Here is a 20,041-nt window from a genome sequence, read left to right on the forward strand (position 1 = left end):
CCACTCCGTTCCTTCAATAATATACGCAGCTTAGAAGATTGTGACAGGCTTAATTCAATTATGGCGGTGAGATGTGCTTACACTCCGTAGGTGTGAGCTAATTCCTCTGTTAACACCCCTGAGTCACTGTCACAAACAAAGACAAACACATTCATTGGCTTCCAGAAGCTTGTTTGCTGTGATTGTCCCATCGCCTTTGAAGTTTCTCATTGCTTTCTGTTGTTTATTTATTCATGTGCGTTTCCTTGCCTGGAATCACCATGAGGTACTCAGCTAGAATAATTTTAGCATAGTGTGAAACAATGTAGGGATGGTATTTTGGAAGTGTAAACCGACTGCAACAGTTTCAGCATACTGAGTTCTGGTAGTTAGATCCTGTTCTTAAGTGACTTAAGTGAATATTTTTCCTGTGCGGTTATCTGTTGAGGTTTCAAGTTGCCCGCCGTCAGTTATATGCGTACACCATTAATCAAACACCTCATGAGAATGTTCCACAATATCAGCTCAGCTCACAATAGTTTTTGTGCAGCAGCTGCCACATGTGCCAAGTGTCCTTTGAGATCTGGACTAAGCTGATGAGATGAAAAAGGATGCTTTTAAGGATTATGTTAATTGCTAATTGGTGTATCAGAAGGTGATTGTTTTGCTGGAGTAATTTGGATTATTGGCATTTGAGATGTCAGGTTGGGCCATGCTTTGACATGCTTTGCTTGTTCTGTGCCTGCCAAGTAACAGCCTAAATGGCAAGTGTTGCTTTTTTTATAATGCATTTAATTTCTTGATAATTTTTATAAATTATGATGAACGGTAGAACGAGTACCGCCAGTCTTTGAAAGGGAGTAAATTAGAGCCACTCCCAATTGCATTTCATGTCATTTTTTAGTAAAAGTAAAACTATGTCTTTTACTTAAATACCACATGCAAACAACTGTAGTGGATTTTTTTTTTTTTTTTTTTTTTTTTGGCTTAAATTAAATTGAAAATGCACAGCAAGTCTTGGCTCTGGAAGCATTTTCTCCCCATTCATTTTCTCAATGGGGATTAAAAATAAAAGTGTACTGTAATTAAAGGGTTCAAATCCACTAATCTAAATCAACCAGTTCTGAGATAAAAATGTATTAACTGAGTGTACTTTGTGAAAATGCATCTTTATGAAAAATGAACTACAATTCCAAATGAGACTACGGGGGGCGTTGAATGCTTGAATCTGATTGGCTGACGAACATTCCAATTATTTTTAGGGAAATGCACAACAAACGTAGTTCCAGGCAGCTTTTGACCACATTACGTCCATATCACTTCACCACACAGTTTCATTTATTTCAAAGGTCCTTACAGCCTAAAACAACAAAATAACCAAAACCCACAATGACACTGGCCAAACAAATAAATATAGTAAACAATGGGATAAAAACGACAGAATGTACAGAAAGCACATACTCTGCTTCTCCCACTCTCTCTCCCTTACAGACACACACACATACAGTTTGCATGTTGTCAGCTCTTATCTGATGATTAACAACTTAAAAACTAGGTAACAACAGCGCTGAAGAAAATGAACTTAAAGTTTCACTATTAGTAGAGATGCTGCTGTGAGCACTTTTGAGAGACACACAGACTTAGAGAGATAATTCACAAGCTTAATCTCTCTCTCTCTCTGTCTAAACTTGTTAAACATTATTAACTGCATTAGTGTGCTATCAACAGCTCAAACATTACTATGTCTGAAATGACATTTTGGAATAAGCAACGGAGGCGTTGGATGAGCTGCGTAAGAAATTAATTCTACTCACAATACCATTTTAAGGACAAAAAAACGGACAAATACCTTGAAATATATCAAATGATCGACGTCTTGAGGTGTGGTAACCGTAGTATTAGCGAAATAATTGACTTCAGCCCGTTATATATCTCGGGTGTGCATTATTTTTTAAGAATTCAACAGCACAACTGTTCTCAGCATAAAAAAGCAGTGAATCATCATATTAGAATGATTTCTAAAGAAACGTGACACTGAAGACTGGAGTCTTGGAGTATATATACAGTAAATGTTAATTCATACACAGACAAATGTATAAAAATGTTATGGAATAGATGATAGATTTTACATTTTCGTATGTCTTGTTAGGACTTTTTTCCTGTGCCATTTTGTAGTCAGTTTGTATTTTTTTTTCTCTTAATCCATCATTGTTCCCCAGGTGTTCTTTGTTAGCCCTCTGTGTATTTATACCCCAGTGTTTTCCTTGGTCATGGTCTGGTGTTGTCCCCTGTGGATGTTTCATGTGTGCTGTTCAGTTCTTACCTGCCTTCACTGTGTTTGGGTATACTATGTTTTTGTCCATGCCTCTCTTTGCCTGGATTTAGTTTTGTTTTGTTTTATTAATACATGTTTAATGTTGCAATTAGATCCTTCATCTTTCTGAATCAGCCCTTGATACAATACCAGTCAGTTACAACACTGACACTACCTTCACTGTACTAAATCTGTATTTGGCCGATTTTTACTTTGCTATTATTATTATTATTATTATTATTATTATTATTATTATTTATATGTATATATTTATTTTTCATTCAAATTACGAATGACAGCTTGAACAGAAACATACACAGTAGTTTAATGACGTCTGCGCTCATAGTTTGTACAGTATGTCTTGAAAGGTGTCTATTGTTGCAGTTTTCTCTGTGGAGACAAAGGATAGGATTTTTACTTCCAGAACCCAACTGTTGCACTATATTGCACACCCCTCTGTGATTGTTTTTCAAGAATTCAAAGCAACTTTGTGTTAAAGGAAACCTTTTTGGTTACCTGCAGTGCTCAAAATATGATATAAAAATGAGGTTTCCTGTTTTCATGAAGCAAACTAAGAAATTGAGTGGGAATTATTCCACTGGATGAGGTACTTTAAATGATCTTTGTTCGCCACTGAACCTCTTTTAAATTCTCTCCCAGCTTTAGTCACTTCTTTCTCCTTTTATTTCAAGTTAATACACATTTTCATAATTTAAAACAACAGACGGAATGAAATAATGTGAAATAAATAATAAAATAAGTCTCTCTCCCCTCAGACGTGCAGCTCAGGCTGTCAGCATGTTGCCGAATTGGTGATCTCCACTCAGTTACTCATGCCACACGTTTTAACGTGTTCGCAGTGACGCAGACTCACTCTTCACGGCCATCCACCCCCATTTTTTTTTTTTTTTCCTCGCCTGCCTCTACGTATTTGAGAGCACCTCAAGTATGATTTACTTTTGGAATTTGTGCTCATTTCCAACCGAAAAACGCAATTGGAAATGTGTTAAAACACACGTTTAATTGATCATCCCGATAAACAATGGACCCGATTCTCTATTCTGCTCATTCAAGGTCACTTTCCAATCACAGCTTCCATATACTCAGTCCTCCGGTTACTTTAAAAGGCCAACAAACCATGAAAGCGCATCTGGGCAGAGGTGAGAAGGTAGCAGTGCTGTAACTAATGGGTTTATTTAATTTAATTTACCGCAGCAGCCCGGGATCACAAGAGCCATGCGGACCAGAGAGAGATTGAGGTTGCTGTGGGAAAGAAAGAAAGATTAACCCTCTTTTTAAAAGGGCAAAATTCGCTCTCATGTCATGCTGGATTTTCCTGCAGAGATATGGCACTGTATAACTTGGCAGAACTAAATGAATACAGGTTTGTGGAGGAATGGGGCTCTCCAGTTTATTTCTGACAAGCCTCCTAATCAACGTCACGCTGGGGGCGCGCGCGCACCGGGTTGAGAATCGTTCAGAAATGAAAGCTTTGTAAACACGTCCTCAGATGGATGGAAAGGAGCGTTTGCCGCAACGACCGCCTCTCGATGCAAAGCGCACACGCGCCTGACCGTCAGACGTGAAGGATGCAGCCGGAGAAAAAATGGCTGTGTTTACCGACTGATAGAATATCACGAGCATGGTCAAGCATGTGTTGTAGTCATTAACGCTCGCTAATTAGGGACTCGCCTGTGATGCTGCTATTGTGCTTACGTGTCACTGCATATCTCTTTCGGTGCATGCTGTCCCCAATTAACAGTCGGAAAAAAAGGAAAATGTCTCAGAATTCCTGATGCAATCTGTGGAATGTAAATGAAGCAATCCCAGCAGCCCTTGGGTTTGCATAGCCACAGTTCCTGCTGAATCGCTCGTACAGAGCTGCCTTTTGGAATAAACGGGCCGAAAACACATGCGCACTCCACCTTGGGTAAATCCAACAAACGCTTCGGGGCGCAGAAAATGAATGTGGCATAATAATTAGTAAACCAACAGAGCGTTGCCAGAGGACGGAATGTTATACCTAGTGTTTAATAGCTGATAGTTTAATTTGTGACGCTTGTAATATGCCCATTTCTTCATAACGCGTTGGCGCTTTTTTGACAGTTCCTTCTGTTCTTTACCTCCTCGCAAACACATTTGATGTTCTCTTCTCGACGTTTTTGGTTTGAGGTGTCAAAGTGTTGTAAAACATTCTCAACGCTGATAGATGCCTAGGGCTGAGGCACACTGAGACAGTGAATTTCTGTTTGCTTAGTTCTCTTAGAATTCGCCTTTGGCTGACTGTGTCATGCTAAGATTATCATGCGGGGTGGATGCACACAGGGTTTCTGGGATTTGACTATCAGCACATGCGTTCGCACTACCTTTGTAGTTATGGATGGTGACGTTTGACAGGATTATTTGACATCAAGTACTACTGGGCCACTGAGAAAGATGAGGATGGGATTCAAACAGTCAGTTACGGCAAGTGGTATTTGCGCACAGACAACCCGTAGGGTTGTTTTGATTTGAATAACAATCATAAATGGGAAATTCAAGGTCAGTTTGTCATTTTTAGTTGAGCACTGGTCAATCACATGAGTTAAACGGCAGTACTAATACTTTATATTACGTTTGCTCTGAGGAGGCAAGGGAGGCAGTGTCTTCTCAAAATATTGGATGAGAAAAAAGTTGTAGTATAAAAATAAAACAATGCCAATATTACAGAATATAAGATTTAAAAAGTGTATAAATCACTTGTTTTTCTAAAAAAAATAAAATAAAAAAATTGGTCAACAGCGACACCAGCAGGATACAGCGGGAGTCTCTCGCCTCCCCTGAGCCCAATGAGTTTTAACAGACCCCCTAAAGTGTGTGGTAGGTTTGGTGGGGGGTAATTGAGAATGAATGGGGCAAAGTCACGTGAGAGGAAGCATGACTGGCTATGATTGGTTATGTTCGACTGTGATTGGTTTATGTGATAAATCCCGCCTCTTGTGTTCATGCACGTTCTGCGTTCGCGAATCTCTGATGAACAATATAATGGTGTTAATGTGAAGACTAATTTAGAAAAATGTGTAAACTACTCACACACTTAGATATAACCAATTTATAATGTCAAAATAAGATTTTAAATGGCATGAAAACATGATCTGTGGGAGTTTTTAGTGAGTAATCAGCTCGGTGAAATGTAAAGTAAATCTCAGTGTCTGTGACCAATATTTACAGAGCTTTGATGATTGATGATTTGAAAAATTCAAAAATGGTTAAAAGTTAACTATTAAAAAGGGTAGCTGTTCACAAATAAAATGTTTAAATTGTTATTACCTTGAGTTTTGGAAAAAATGTAAAATGTTTCACTTAATTAGATTCATATTTGTCTTTAATAAACAGAAATAGATTACATTTTTAATTTCTTTTCCTTCTTTTCTTTTCTTTTCTGATAGTGTAAGTGATGTTTATTTAACCATACATGAATTCACATTTGATTAAAACCAAAAATCTTTAGAACATCAATTTTAAAAAAGATAAATGTTGCCTTTGCAGTGAACTTAAATTGTATTTATTTTTTATTTTGTTTTATTTTATTTTATTTTACATTTATTTTAAGTAAAAAATCAGTTTTTAATGGCTTTAGTTTGTTGTCCCTGATGAATACATTTTTAAATAGCCATTTGTATGTTACATACTGTATGCTTAAGCATTTTCATATATTAAATTTGATGTTGTAAATTATGATATTACTGACTCTACAGGTATATGAGCAATAGTAGAGTCAATGGGGTAAAATTTCCCACCAATTGATTTTTATGAATTTGATGGATCGAAATCAGCTGTAGCATGCTTAGCAGGCCTCTCAGGTTTTGAGAAAATGGTGCTATATAGAGTTTTGTGCCTTCTCAGTGGTTTTGTTGTTGATACGGATCTGTGGTCATGGCATACAGCACGCAGAATTGGTTCACGCTGCGTTGTTTTGTCTCATTTTTAGAGTAAATATCTCTCTATGAAGTTAGAAAATGGCTTAAAAAAGAGGACACATGAATACGGGCACATAAAAGTTGCTGGAGTGAACTGGAAAGTTTGGACAGCATTACATTTATGTTAATTGAAGTATACACCAGAAAGTGACATGGCAATGAAACGACACGCCACCTACCTACAGCAAAAGATGCCCCACTGTGCTATACATGTCCTTTTTGCTTTTTAGCTCTTATTTCATCCTGTCCCTGACACTATGCACTTTTCTTTTTGCCTTTTGCATTATTCTCAAATGAAAGACACAACAAAGTCCACCACATGTTCTGTCAATTATAGAAACTCAGTGAAGCAGTCCTGTTGTGATAATGAATGTAATCAAGCCTCCCGTGGCACAGGCACAATAACAGAAATTTCCGTCAGTCCATGCGCTGCTTAGCATTGTAAGTTACACTAAAAGTGACCACAGCTCAGACGCAGAGCGCTTATGGTAGACACTTTTCAGACAAAGCCACTTTATTTTACACATTGATTCTGGCTTAGGAAATGCTCAAATTCTTAACGCCAATCAAACGTGGTCCAGGCGAGCTTTTATGATTTCCACCCACGTGCTCTTACCCAATGTCTGTCAAAATGAAAACAGACATCTGTCACAAAATTTCTGTGAATGCATGGCTTCGTTATTAGGGACACTTGCTGTGAAATCTGTGTAGATCTTTCAATCTTTAATGGCTTATTGTGCATTTTATTTTATTTTTTCATTCATTCTGCTTTATAGTGCTGGCGGAGATTGGAGGTTGAAAATGTTACTGATGCTGTGTTATAGGTTTGTCAGATCAGCGTGTGGTTCTAGGTATCATCAGTTAACAGATTAGTTCACACAAACAGGAAAATCTGTCATCATTTACTCAACCTCATGTCGTTCCAAGCTGCATGCATATACAAACCTGTCGCATCAAGTGATGCCAAGCGGTTGTCACTTCTCTCATAGCCAAACACAATGAATATGCGGAAGCATGAATGAGATTTGAGAGCTACATGAGAGGTGGAAGATTATCACTGCACTTATATGCAACCCCCTTCCCCCCCTTCTCTGGAGCCTGACAATCTTAGCTTACTGTATTTTTTTGTTGTATGAAAATTCTTTAATATTTCTTGTATTGTTTTTCAGTAAAAATGTCATATGGGTTTTGGAGTAAATTATTTTTGGTTGAACTTTACAACACTTATAAGTTCTTCAACTACAGTTGAGATCAAAAGTTTACATACACCTTGCAGAATCTGCAAAATGTTTATTGTTTTACCAAAATAAGAGGGATCATACAAAATGCATGTTATTTTTTATTCAGTGCTGACCTGAATAAAATATTTCACATAAAAGATGTTTACATATAGTCCATGAGAGAAAAAAATAGTTGAATTTATAAAAATGACCCCATTCAAAAGTTTTCATACTTTTTATTCTTAATACTGTTTTGTTACCTAAATGATCCACAGTTGTTTGTTTTTTTGTTTTTTTGTTTGTTTGTTTGTTTGTTTGTTTTTTGCTTGTTTTGTTTAATGATATTTATATTTATAAATGTTTACCTTTTGATTATTGCTGATGCCTCTAGTAATTATGTATCTGATTTTTAATTTACAACCTATTTTGGGTTCATTTTAGGCAAGATATAATCATTTTTAAGCAATAGTTGAGTTAAATAAAACTACCCAGATGGCTGGGTTAAACATTTAACCTAACCTCTGGGTAGAGTGTAAGTAGGTAAGTTTAAGGGATTTTTATTGAACTAAAACTGAAACTATGTACAAAGCTATTTGCTATGACAACATTTCTCAATGAATAATCATGTTGTTCATGAGTCCCTTGTTTGTCAAAAAAAATCCTTCCGGTCCCACAAATTCTTTAGTTTTTCAGCATTTTTGTGCATTTTAACATTTTCCATCAATGACTGTATGATTTTGAGATCCATCTTTTAACACTGAGGACAACTGAGAGATTAATATGCAACTATTACAGAAGGTTTAAACGCTCACTGATGCTTCAGAAGGAAACACGATGCATTAAGAGCCATGGGTGAAAACTTTTGAACAGAATGAAGATGTATACATTTTTTTTCTTATTCTGCCTAAATGTTTTTTTTTTTTTTTCATTTACTTCACTTATATGTTTCCCATAAGACAAAATAAGTAAAATTTACCGTGAGCTTCAAACTCAAGTTTTCACCACCCACCCCACATGCATTATGTGTGATCCCTCTTATTTTAGTAAAATTATTAACATTTTGCAGATTTTACAAGGTGTATGTACACTTTTGACCTCAACTGTACATGGGTTGAATGCTCTATTGTTGTTTTATTTTTAGGGCAAACTTAGTAGCCTAGGTAAGATAAAAATGACAATCAATCAGTCAATCAATCAATCAATACACTTAAAATACTAGGTCAAAACAAAACAAAAAAACGAAAACAACAGGGCTGGGTGAAATATGGGCAAACCCAGCGATTGGGTTGTTTTGACTCAACAATTGGGTTAAATTGTAAGGAAACACAATGCATTAAGAGCTGGGGGTGAAAATTTTTGAACAGAATGAAGGTGTATACATTTTTTCTTATTCTGCCTAAATATGTTTTTTTTTTTTCCTCCATTTACTTCACTTATTTGTTTCCCCTAAGACAAAATAAGTAAAATTTACCCTGAGCTTCAAACTCAACAGTTTTCACTACCCACCCCACATGCATTATGTGTGATCCCTCTTATTTTAGTAAAATTATTAACATTTTGCAGATTTTGCAAGGTGTATGTACACACCCAACAATTGGGTTAAATGTTTAACCCAAACTTTTGGGTAGTTTCATTTAACTCAACTATTGCTTAAAAATTAAACCAAAATAGGTTGGAAATGAACATTTAATAGTATGTTCAATAAATGAACAGTTAGTAATAAGTTGAATAAATAATTATCAAATAAAGCATTTTTTGTAAAATCACATATTTATAAATGTTTACCTTTTGATTATTGCTGATGCCTCTAGTAATTATGTATCTGATTTTTAATTTACAACCTATTTTGGGTTCATTTTAGGCAAGATATAATCATTTTTAAGCAATAGTTGAGTTAAATAAAACTACCCAGATGGCTGGGTTAAACATTTAACCTAACCTCTGGGTAGAGTGTAAGTAGGTAAATTTAAGGGATTTTTATTGAACTAGAACTGAAACTATGTACAAAGCTATTTGCTATGACAACATTTCTCAATGAATAATCTAAAACCAATACTACTACTACTACTAATATAGACATAAAAAAATACAATAAAAACACAACAATGTTACTAAAACTTAAATATTAAAATGAAATTAGAAGTATAAAATAAGTGATGCCAAAATAACAAGTCATAGAGTATAGTTTTTCTTTAGTGCAAATTTGGAGCAGTATTCAAACCCCAAATTTCCTTTTATAACCACTTGGCTTAAAATAGGCATGACACCTCTGAAACGTATATATCGCTGGTTTCGTAATGAGCAATGGAAATGAAAAGGTTCTACTGTGGTTTCCCGCTGTAAACCTCATTTTGCCACTAATTGGAACCTTTATTTTTAAGAGCGACCACTTGCAGTCACAGCATTAACCTCTGTGATCTGCGCTCAGGGCATTAACCTGGGTCTCAGTTTGATGGACACTTGCTTCGAAACAGCTCTAAGCAGAGCTCATCCCGAGGCTCTGCCGAGATCTTTTTCACATCTCAGTCAACTGCGGCAGGTCGCTGCCCTAATATGGCAGATTAAAAGCCAATATTAATTCTCCTTCCTGTGCTGCTGAAAGCCTGGGCCGTTTGCTTGTTGTGTCTGGGGTGTGTTTGTTTTGGCCGAGGTGCTCCGCCTCTGCTATCCTTTTTATTAACACAGGCCCTAATGCCTTGATTTAATGCACTCTCAGAGGTCAGATATTGCGCTGGCAGCCACAGAACACTTCCTTCCTCCCTGCCCCATTAATAACAGCAAACAAATCAGGGATGTGCCATAAATTTTCTCTCTGGTATATTAGAGCAACTTGGATGTGAGATGTGGACATGTTTATTATGAGCGGAGAGCATTACTCCTGTGCAACTCCAGCCGGAGGGTGAGATCGGGGATGTGTGTGTGTGTTTCTTTATCTCTTGTTCTCACATGTCATTTGTATATGCTCCGTTTCAGCTGAAATTACATACAGTATTCCCCTATGGCCAGAGCGAGTCCTTTTGCCAAGTACGTGAAGAATTTCATTAATGCACCGTAAGTGGACATGACTCTTAAGAATAAAGGATCCATTTAGAGTCCCAAAGCACATAGGGAAAGCCTTACTGAGATCCAAAAACGACCTTTATTCTCTTATTCTTTAGCTAATCATTTTTGGAGCCATGGCCTAGGTGAAGAGTTGAACATCAGGACTTTGAGTCTAGATTCTATTTCATGATGTCCAACCTACGTTCCTCACACATATTCAAAGACCCATGTAGCAACTCAAGAGCCTATTACTGCACAAAATGATTGATGATAAGAGATTTCTTTCCTGAACCTAAAGTGCTGCAAAGAACTGTTGAACAACCTCTATTTTTAAGAGTGAAAAGTAGTTCAGATCATTCCAGAAAATGACATTATATTGGCTATATGGGTCTAGTTCCTATAGCTCCACTGATTGAGCATGGTGCTCGCAACATCAAAGCGCTGACTCCGATTCCCAGGAAACACACATGCTGGCAAGTTGTTCACTTTGACTGCACTGTATGTCAGTTTAGATAACAGTGTCTGGCAAATATGTAAATTATTATATTATATTATGATGTAACAGCGAACCTCAACTTGGTTCCGTAGGCATTTTCTTATTCATTGTCTCAACAGGGATTCACTAAAATTCTTCAATAAAGATGTCTAAGATCTAAACCAAACCAACTAGCTCCAAGATGAATCACAACATTATAAATATTTATTTGTAGCACTATTTGAAAATCACAAAGAAGACAAAGCTATGAGACTGTGTACATACAGTACCGTTCAAAAGTTTAGTGTATGTAAGTTTTCAAAAGAAGACTTTTATACTCACCATGGCTTCATTTATGTGATTAAAATATAGTGGAAGCAGTGATATTGTGAAATATTATTGCAATTTAAAATAACTGGTTTCTATTTTAATTTTAATTTTAATCTGATGCAAAACTGAATATTTAGCATCATTATTTCAGTCTCCAGGGTTACATGACCTTTAGAAATCATTAGAATATGATGATTTGCTGATCAAGAAACATTAAAATGAAATGAAATAAAATAAAAAAAGTTTGTAAGATTGTTCATGTCTTTACTACAGTTTTTTTTTTTTTTTTTTTTTTTTTTTTTACAAATTTAGTACTTCCTTGCTGAATAAATTAAAGAATAAAAAAAAAATATGAAAAAAATAAAGAAATACTGTGTTGTGTATTTACAATTTTCTGGTAAAAAAAATTCTGATAAATATTGTTTTCTGGTATATTCCTTAAACATTGTTTTTAATAATATTTTTTATTAGTAGTAGTAGTACATGTAATCTTTACATAAGGTAATATATTAATATATTTCTGACTGTAAAGTTAAACCGAACTTTTATTTTAACTGGTTGCCGTGAATACCTTTAGGGTCTTCATTATATGATTATATATATGACTTCATTATATGACAAAAGAAACGTTAAAATGCTCATGAAGTGACTCTCTGAGCAGTTCTAGAGATTATGTTCATGTACTCATATATTGAGGTGGCAGAGGCTGAAAACATGGCAAGGGTCACACATATATGTGTAGTAAACAAAACTGCGCATCTGCGCCATTCACGAACACAGAGACGCAGAAATACGGCTCTTATTAAAATGCATTCTTAAAGTACCAGTACTAGTAAAATGTGGAATTGTACCGTTTTTAAAAGCAGGGTATCGCGATACTTTTTAAGTACCGGTATATCGTGAAACACTGCATTGTAGTAGTGATGGATGCAAGTGTCATTACAGCAGTGAGAAAACAAGCCACTTACTGTATATATGAATGTATCATCTACTAAATGAGATGATCAAGTTACTTTTGTAATAAATTCTATCTCTACTGATGAAGTTAATGAGCTCATGGGATTGAACATTGATAGGGAAAAAGGTTTTAACATCTGCAGGTTGCTGATTTCTCCAGCTGGTTTCTCAGTGTCACAGGCTGACAGCAGGTACCATGGCATCTATAAAGAACTGCTCTCATCTCACCCTTCTTTTTCAAACTTTCATAATACCTCAAGACATTTTCCCTTTCACACTCTTTCCCGCTTGGGTAATAGCTGCAGTATTAGAGAATATATTTTATCAATCCTGATAGCAATGATTAATTAATGCTTTCAGTTTTGCATTTACAATGGACTAAAGCAAATCGAATGTATGTGATTCATTCGCAGCTGCGGTTCATGGTCATTCCGTGCATTTCGGTTGCTTTCAGCTGTTGTATTGAAGTAATTAAGCATTCATGGCGTGCAGCTAAATTCATTAATATCCAACCGAATTAAAACTAATGAGATATAGCAATGCCCAATGGCACTGAAATCCACAAAGATGGTCATATTTACACAGTATATAAAAAAAAAAAAGTGGGAAAAAGGTAGTTCTTAAAGAGTTAATTAGTTTATAATTTCTAGCATTAGAGACTATCTTGTTAGAGTGTTTCCATGACTACAAGACTGCTTAATAGCATAGTCTGTAATGAATCACCCTCTCATTGTATTCATTTGGCTCAAGGTTTGTGTATTTCTGGTACACAACGGTTCTGTCAGTCTATTAATGAAGAAATGATCTCAGTCATTCATCTCCAGACACTGTAATGACTTGTGTGTTTAGAAAATCTGAATCCGCTGCAGATCGTCTCACCATGCACGTCTGACAGGACGCGTAAAGGTGAATTACCGCCACGTATCCCCAGAAGAGTCGCCACTCGACCGGCACATCCAAAGCTTATCCCTGATCTCTCAAATATGATTCAGATTCACCGGGGTGTGACTTTCATCCTAAATAAATGCCTCAGCTGTATATTACTTCTGAGTGGATTTTTATGGGAAGTGGAGAGATAATGCTGTGTCACAGCCATTTGCTCGGATGGGACTCTATTTTGTACAGGGACTTGTAGGAGTGTACCGACAATATGTTTGAAATGTTTGAAAATCTTTGGTCGTTTTTAAATCTCTAGTTAGCAAAAGATTTAAATTATTTAAAGTTTACTTCTGAGACATTAATGGACACTATATCGCGTCTGAATAAAAGAAGGCCTGTTATATACTGTATATGCCACAATTGTCAATATAATATTGAACCGTTCGTACAACATTCATGGCTCAATACATGTTTGCGAATTGCATTTTTTTCTGTTTTGCGTTTAAATAAATTCCTACGGACACAAAGAGGGGAAAATACTGTAGCAGGCTGAGTGAGCTCAGTTCGTGCAAAATATAGGAAGATATTCCTAAATATTGAATTGGGGGTGGGAGTTTATATGTATCTTTGAGGGAAACTGGTGTTTTCTTTTCATCTTGCTTTTGTATATCCCTGTTAAAGTAGTATTTATAAGTTAAGCGCTGTTTGTTTACAGCAGTAACCAGGGAAATGCAGTATTGCTCCTGTTCCATAAGCGCCACCTGCTGTCAGTGAGTGAATTTGCATTCTCATTCAGTCCGTATGCTGTTTTTTTTCTTTCTCATTCAAATATGTTTTATGTAGTAGACTTTCTACAGCTAAAGCTGAAGTCACACCTTTTTGTTTTGTTGTTGTTTTTGCTTTAAATTTTATAAATATACCATCTAATTTAAATAAAATGAAAACAAAAAAGTGATTGTTCTACATCTGTAGCATCTTTGTTACAATGTATGCCAAACACATATATATAAATATTGATTATACAGTTTTCTTGACTTGTTATTAAATTATGTTCTATTAGAACACGTGATGGGAATAACGGCATTATAAATAAATAACATTAACGACATTACTTTTTTAGTAACAAGTAATCAAACTAATTACTGTTTCCCCCATTACAACGCTGTTACCGTTACTGACAATAAATTGCGGCGTTACTATAAATTTTGCATTGTGTTCTTCTTCTGAGGTAAATTCTGGTTTATTCCTCTCAGCGCATCTTTTCCAGAAACAAAAAGTAGACATAAAGAACCTGATGAATGTTCACATTTTTTTTTTTACGGAGGTGATGTGGGTGTTAACATGTCCACACGTCTCACGTGGATGTTTAACTTTTAAAAAGCGGAGCCACGAATTGGTATGATTACATTAGAGATGAGTTTAGATGGTAAAAACTGGAGTTCGTGTTGGTATCATACAGGTTACTTCATGGAGAATATTTGTTTTTGACCTGGCTTACTTCATTTAAAAGTAGACATGTCAAGCTTTATATCTGTGAGGCACGTATTCGTGCAGGTTCAGGTGGTTTTATTTACATGTCTTTGAAGAGAGGTGATAGAGACTGAGACGGCAGAGAGTGCACCCTGTTTATTTTCTTTATTTTACAAAAGCACATTGTTTTCTTGTTGTTATGTTTTTCATGTCCGGGGGTTGAACTGACCCCAATAACATTATATTTAGCCGCTGGAAGGTGTCTCTCACATTGTCCCACACCAACATTAAAATAGTGTAGATTAGTGTACAATGTTTTATTCATTTGCCACATGTAATAATATAATTTAATTATAAGTTGGGGTTTTTTTTTTTGTTTTTTTAAGTAACACAATAGTTACTTTCCCTGGTAATTTGTTATTTTTATAGTGATGTAACTCAATTACTAACACAGTTACTATTTGTGAGAAGTAACTAGTAACTATAACAAATTACTTTTTTAAAGTAACATGCCCAACACTGATAAGAACAAATATCTTTTTCTTAAGAACTGACTATAACTGACTATAAGGTTAATGGTCACACATGGCTACTTTAAGCATGTTACAAATAAAAAGTTTCTATCCATTAGTGTACAATATACTTTTGTAGATAAGGTTAGATCTATTTGAAAAATCATTAAATTCCATGTTGAATTTAATCAAGTCACAAAAACTATTTATATATACAAAAAATTGTAGTTCCTCCTTTTGAATAGTATAAAAATGCTGTGGATATATCTCTTTTTATTGGAGAAGGGGTTGTTGAAAAACACAAACCTTTCCTCCAAAAACGCTATTGTTAGTATTGCTAAATTGAGTGTGAAACAAGAATCCACTGCAATACCTTGCGTTTGCAAATGGCTTAAAATATAAGCCGTTCAAGACAGATCTGTGATGAGTGCTGAGATTTCAGCTTCATGTGAAACATTCAGATTACCTGAAGAACTACATTACCCATAATCCTGTTATCCACAGTTACCATGGAGCCGTGGAGAGAGCAAAATGCATGAATAGTGCTGATCACTGACTAGACTGGATTTTTCATTCATTCATTTTCACCATAAGATTTTTATTTTTTTTAAATATAGACACAGTGCTTTCAATCTTCAATCAAGTTAGCAGCTCTGCATTTGCATTTATTATTTTGTAGAACAAATATCCAAAGCAACACTGCATTCAAGGTACACAATGTCAGTTTTGTTGCTTGCGCCATTGTGTACAATTTGAGCTACAGGCAAGCCTTTATCACCAGAAGAAAATATTCCTGGCCCTGCTGATGACATGAAGCGCACATGACTTGAGTCTTTTGCTTATCCTGGTCTCCATATTGTTTATACACCATTAGTCTCACAATGTCTCTTCACTGCACTTCACCTATGAAAGCAGAAAATGCCTCGGGCTGCTCTCATGCAGCAAACAATGCATCACGCTGTCCATAGAAGAGCGAGCCAGAAAAAAACATTCACTTTAGCCACAGGACGCCACCGACGATTTTTAAAAGAAAAGCGCGACTGTCGTGAAGGCGAAAGTGATTTGGGCACATTCAGTGAAATGAGAAGCGAAACGAGATCAGATTACGGTATGAATATTCACTTGAGTTTACAATTATGGATGTTCTTCCTCTTTCAAGACTGAAGTGAGAACAAAGAGAGAACATTAATTACACACATCAAGTAAGAAATCTTTTTAATGGCTATCAACATCAAAGCTAATGGAGGACTCAAAAGGGATCCTCAGAGAATAATCAATTGTGAGTGTGTGTCTGTATGTGTAAGTGTGCACGTCCCGCTTTTTCTTTGTGTCTGCGCGCTCAAGAATTGGCAGAATATATTCAGCTCAATCTGTTATTCTCGAAAGAGTCATGGTCTGCCCAAGGAAAAAAGCAACATGTTGGTCTGTCCCGCTGAATAATCAACATCATTAGTAATTCTGTTTCCCCCCTTATATTAAAAATGAACAGCCTGCGAGAAGTGCAGCTCTGCAGCGAGGGCTTGCCTTGATTTTCAGGGACCAATCGAAACGCTTTGCAGGGCCAGGCGTTCTCTCAGATGTTAAGATATATAAATTATGCACAAACCAGCTGTTCCAATATTTATTAACATGTATAAATATGCTTTAATGGATACAAAAACCTGTAATCATTGTATGTAATACATGTCTCTGAACAGAGCAGAAAAAATATGGGTATCTACATGAAAAAATATGGGAATCTGCATTATGATTTATTTAGAATTTATTTTAAATTGATTTAGAATTTAGCATTTGTGTTTACCTTTTGAAGTTTAAACTATAATAGCCTCAGTGGATTCAAAAACCTCATTTGGCCTTTTTCCTGTTTTGATGTCAAAATTGTAAAAGATTTGCAAAACTTCAAACTTAAAGCCATTACTTCATGCATTCTTATTTTTTATTTATTTTGCAAAAACTCACCCTCCTTAGTTACTGCTGCTATGTCAAACAATGCCACTCTCACACAATAAATACTGTTGTGTGGCTCCTTAATGTGTCGTGACAGTTCACTGTATTGTCTTATTAGATCAATCAACAGATGAACCGATCGTCTATTCTTCTTTACTTAAAGCAATGTAAAAAACATGAATGAACATTAGACCATATTTTATTTCAACCGTGGAAAGACGTGAATACACACAGTTTTTTCAAGTGTAAGTCCACCGAAGGTAATCTACTTTTCCATTTGATTTCCAAGCTGTTTGAGAAGATTCATTTAACATGACAATAATATTTCAATATTTAAATATCACAATTATTGTCAAAAAATGATATTGTAAAGACAACATTATGTTTTCAAAATTATATGACTAGCTGTGTTTTTTCTCTCAGATAACCTACACTGTAAAAAACAATTTGTTGAGTCAACTTAAAATATTTTGTAACCTGGCTGCCTTAAAATATTAAGTTCAGTCAACTCAAAAAAAGTTTATTCAACTTGAAATGTTAAATTATACTAAGTGACAACTTAGATATTTGAGTTGAATCAACTTCAAATTTTAAGGCAGCTGGGTTACTTACCCATCTGTTAGGTTTAGCAAACACAAATATCTAAGTTGTTACTTAGTACAACTTAACATTTCAAGTTGACTAAACTTATTTTAGTTGACTGAACTTAACATTTTAAGGCAGCAGGGTAACAAATTATTTTAAGCTGACTCAACAAATTGTGTTTTTTATTTTTCTAATTCATTTTAAATGATCCTCTGGTATGACAAATTACTTTTAAACAAATATATCTTAGTCAGAGGTAATAAAAGGTTTATGCTTAAGTTTTTTTCTTTAAAAAACAGTGTGCTGTTTTTAATTGTTTTTTAGAGTATCGCATGTCACACATATCCCATATACAATTATTAGAAGTGCGCATCTGGAAATGTTTTGCGTATAGCTTGAGGTATACTGTCTGCTACAACAGTGTGTTGAATTATACAAACTCAGACAACAAACCTGCATCGCTCTGCTGGAGCACCTGTTTAAAATGGTTCGTTTGCTATGTGGCGGAAGCAGAATTTTGCAGCCTCATTTTGTGCTGTTTTGTCACTTACACGCCTCGACTAAATTATGCGCCTGCAAATTGTTGATGCGTCAAACTAGGCCGCTTTCCAAAATCCCGCTCTAAAAGAAGCTCAGCCTTAATTGGCAACAGCGATACGAAGATCCAGCAAACCGGCACCGTTCTCTCCTCAGCCCAAGATGCGAGAAAACGTACGGGATCGGCCGAGCCAGCTTTCTTTCAACTTTCATCCCTGCGATTCTAATGCCAAATTCAGTTGAGCTGTGCAGTGTTTAACCTCTCCACCCCCAGATCCCCAAGGCTCAGGCTGGAATCTCCTCACAGAAATGAAAGCAGTGGTGGGTGTCGCTAGGGGAGTTGAATGAGGAATGCTGAATGACGGTGAGATAATTGGAGCGCTCTCTCTCTCTCTCTCTCTCTCTCCCTCTCTCCTTCTCCCTCTCTCTGTGTTCAGATCAAGGGGACGGGAATAGAGGAGGGGAGAACGCTTACTCAGCACAGCTGAGCACCTTTAAGAGCACACAGACACTCGCTCATGTACACTACGAGAAACCAAGGCAGCTGTGCACACTCATAATGTGCTTTAATTATGTTGACTTTGTGTTTACATGTACAGCAAAAGGCTGATAACTAACAAAATTCAACTCGTTATGAAACCCTGAAAATGCAAAAAACAAACAAAAAAACTTCTTTGACATCAAAACTAGACATACACACTGTGTGTACATATTGAATAAGCAGCCAGAACATGCTGTATGTAAACTCTCATTTTTGCTGTAGTGTAGATATGTACACACATTCAAAAGTTTGGAGTCAATAAGATTTTAATTCCCCAGCCCCCCAACTCTCTTCTGCACACCAGTGCTGCATTTATTTATTTAAAAATGCAGTAAAATTGTGAAATAATATTACACTTCAAAATATGTGCTTTCTACTTTAGTATATTTTATATAATATAATATATAAAATATAATGTATTCCTGTGATGCAAAGCTGAATTTTCAGCATCATTACTCCAGTCTTCAGTGTCACATGAATCTTCAGAAATCATACTAATATGATGATTTGCTGCTCAAGAAACATTTTTTGGTACCAATGTTGAAAACAGTTGTGTTGCTTAATATTTCTGTAAACCATGATACATTTTTATTCAGGATTCTTTGGTGAAATCCTAAAAATGCTAAACAATTTCACTGAAAATGTGATTTTTCCAAAGCATTTACAAGAATCTGACAGATTGTCATTTTGGTAAAAGTTAAGATATGAACTGGTAGTTAAATAGTAGTACGTAATTCAATGATTTAGTTTTTTTTTTTTCTTCTTCTTCTTTTTTGAATTAAATTGTTTTTTAATTAAAAATTGTTCAATCACTTGAGTTACTATAATTGTTTCTGTTTTTCATGGTGTTGAACTGTCACATTTAGAATAAAATAGGCAGATGTTTATTTTATTTTTTTATTATTATTTAATGTTATTGGTAACATGATAAGTTTAAAATTATAGTAATTACAAATAAATAGTAGTAAATAATTCAATGAAGTTGCTATTTATTTAATCATTTATTTACACCTTTTGAACAATATATTTCTTTGACTTTTATATGACCTTTCCAACTTTTTTTTTTCTCACTTTACTCTCAAATTGCAATTGAGCCCATATGACACTCTTAAAAAAAACAAAAACAAATTAGGGCACAATGAACTGTATTAATTTGAAGAATTTTTACTATAATTGTATTTATTTATTTATTTATTTATTTTATATAGGTGTTTTACCTGTGTTTTGTATTTTATACTGTACTGTGTTGTTTGAGTTAGCAGACATGTCTTTAAAATTAATGTATAATGTCCCA

The 20,041-nt window shown here is 35.4% G+C and overlaps 1 protein-coding gene across 1 annotated transcript in view; it reads left to right on the top strand.

Moving 5' to 3' along the window:
* Positions 1–20,041, top strand: part of hs3st4 (heparan sulfate (glucosamine) 3-O-sulfotransferase 4) — a 130,118-nt gene that overhangs the window by 14,629 nt on the left and 95,448 nt on the right. The window lies entirely within an intron of this gene.

This window comes from Labeo rohita, chromosome 3, assembly GCF_022985175.1.
Source record: "Labeo rohita strain BAU-BD-2019 chromosome 3, IGBB_LRoh.1.0, whole genome shotgun sequence".
Lineage (NCBI taxonomy): Eukaryota > Metazoa > Chordata > Actinopteri > Cypriniformes > Cyprinidae > Labeo > Labeo rohita.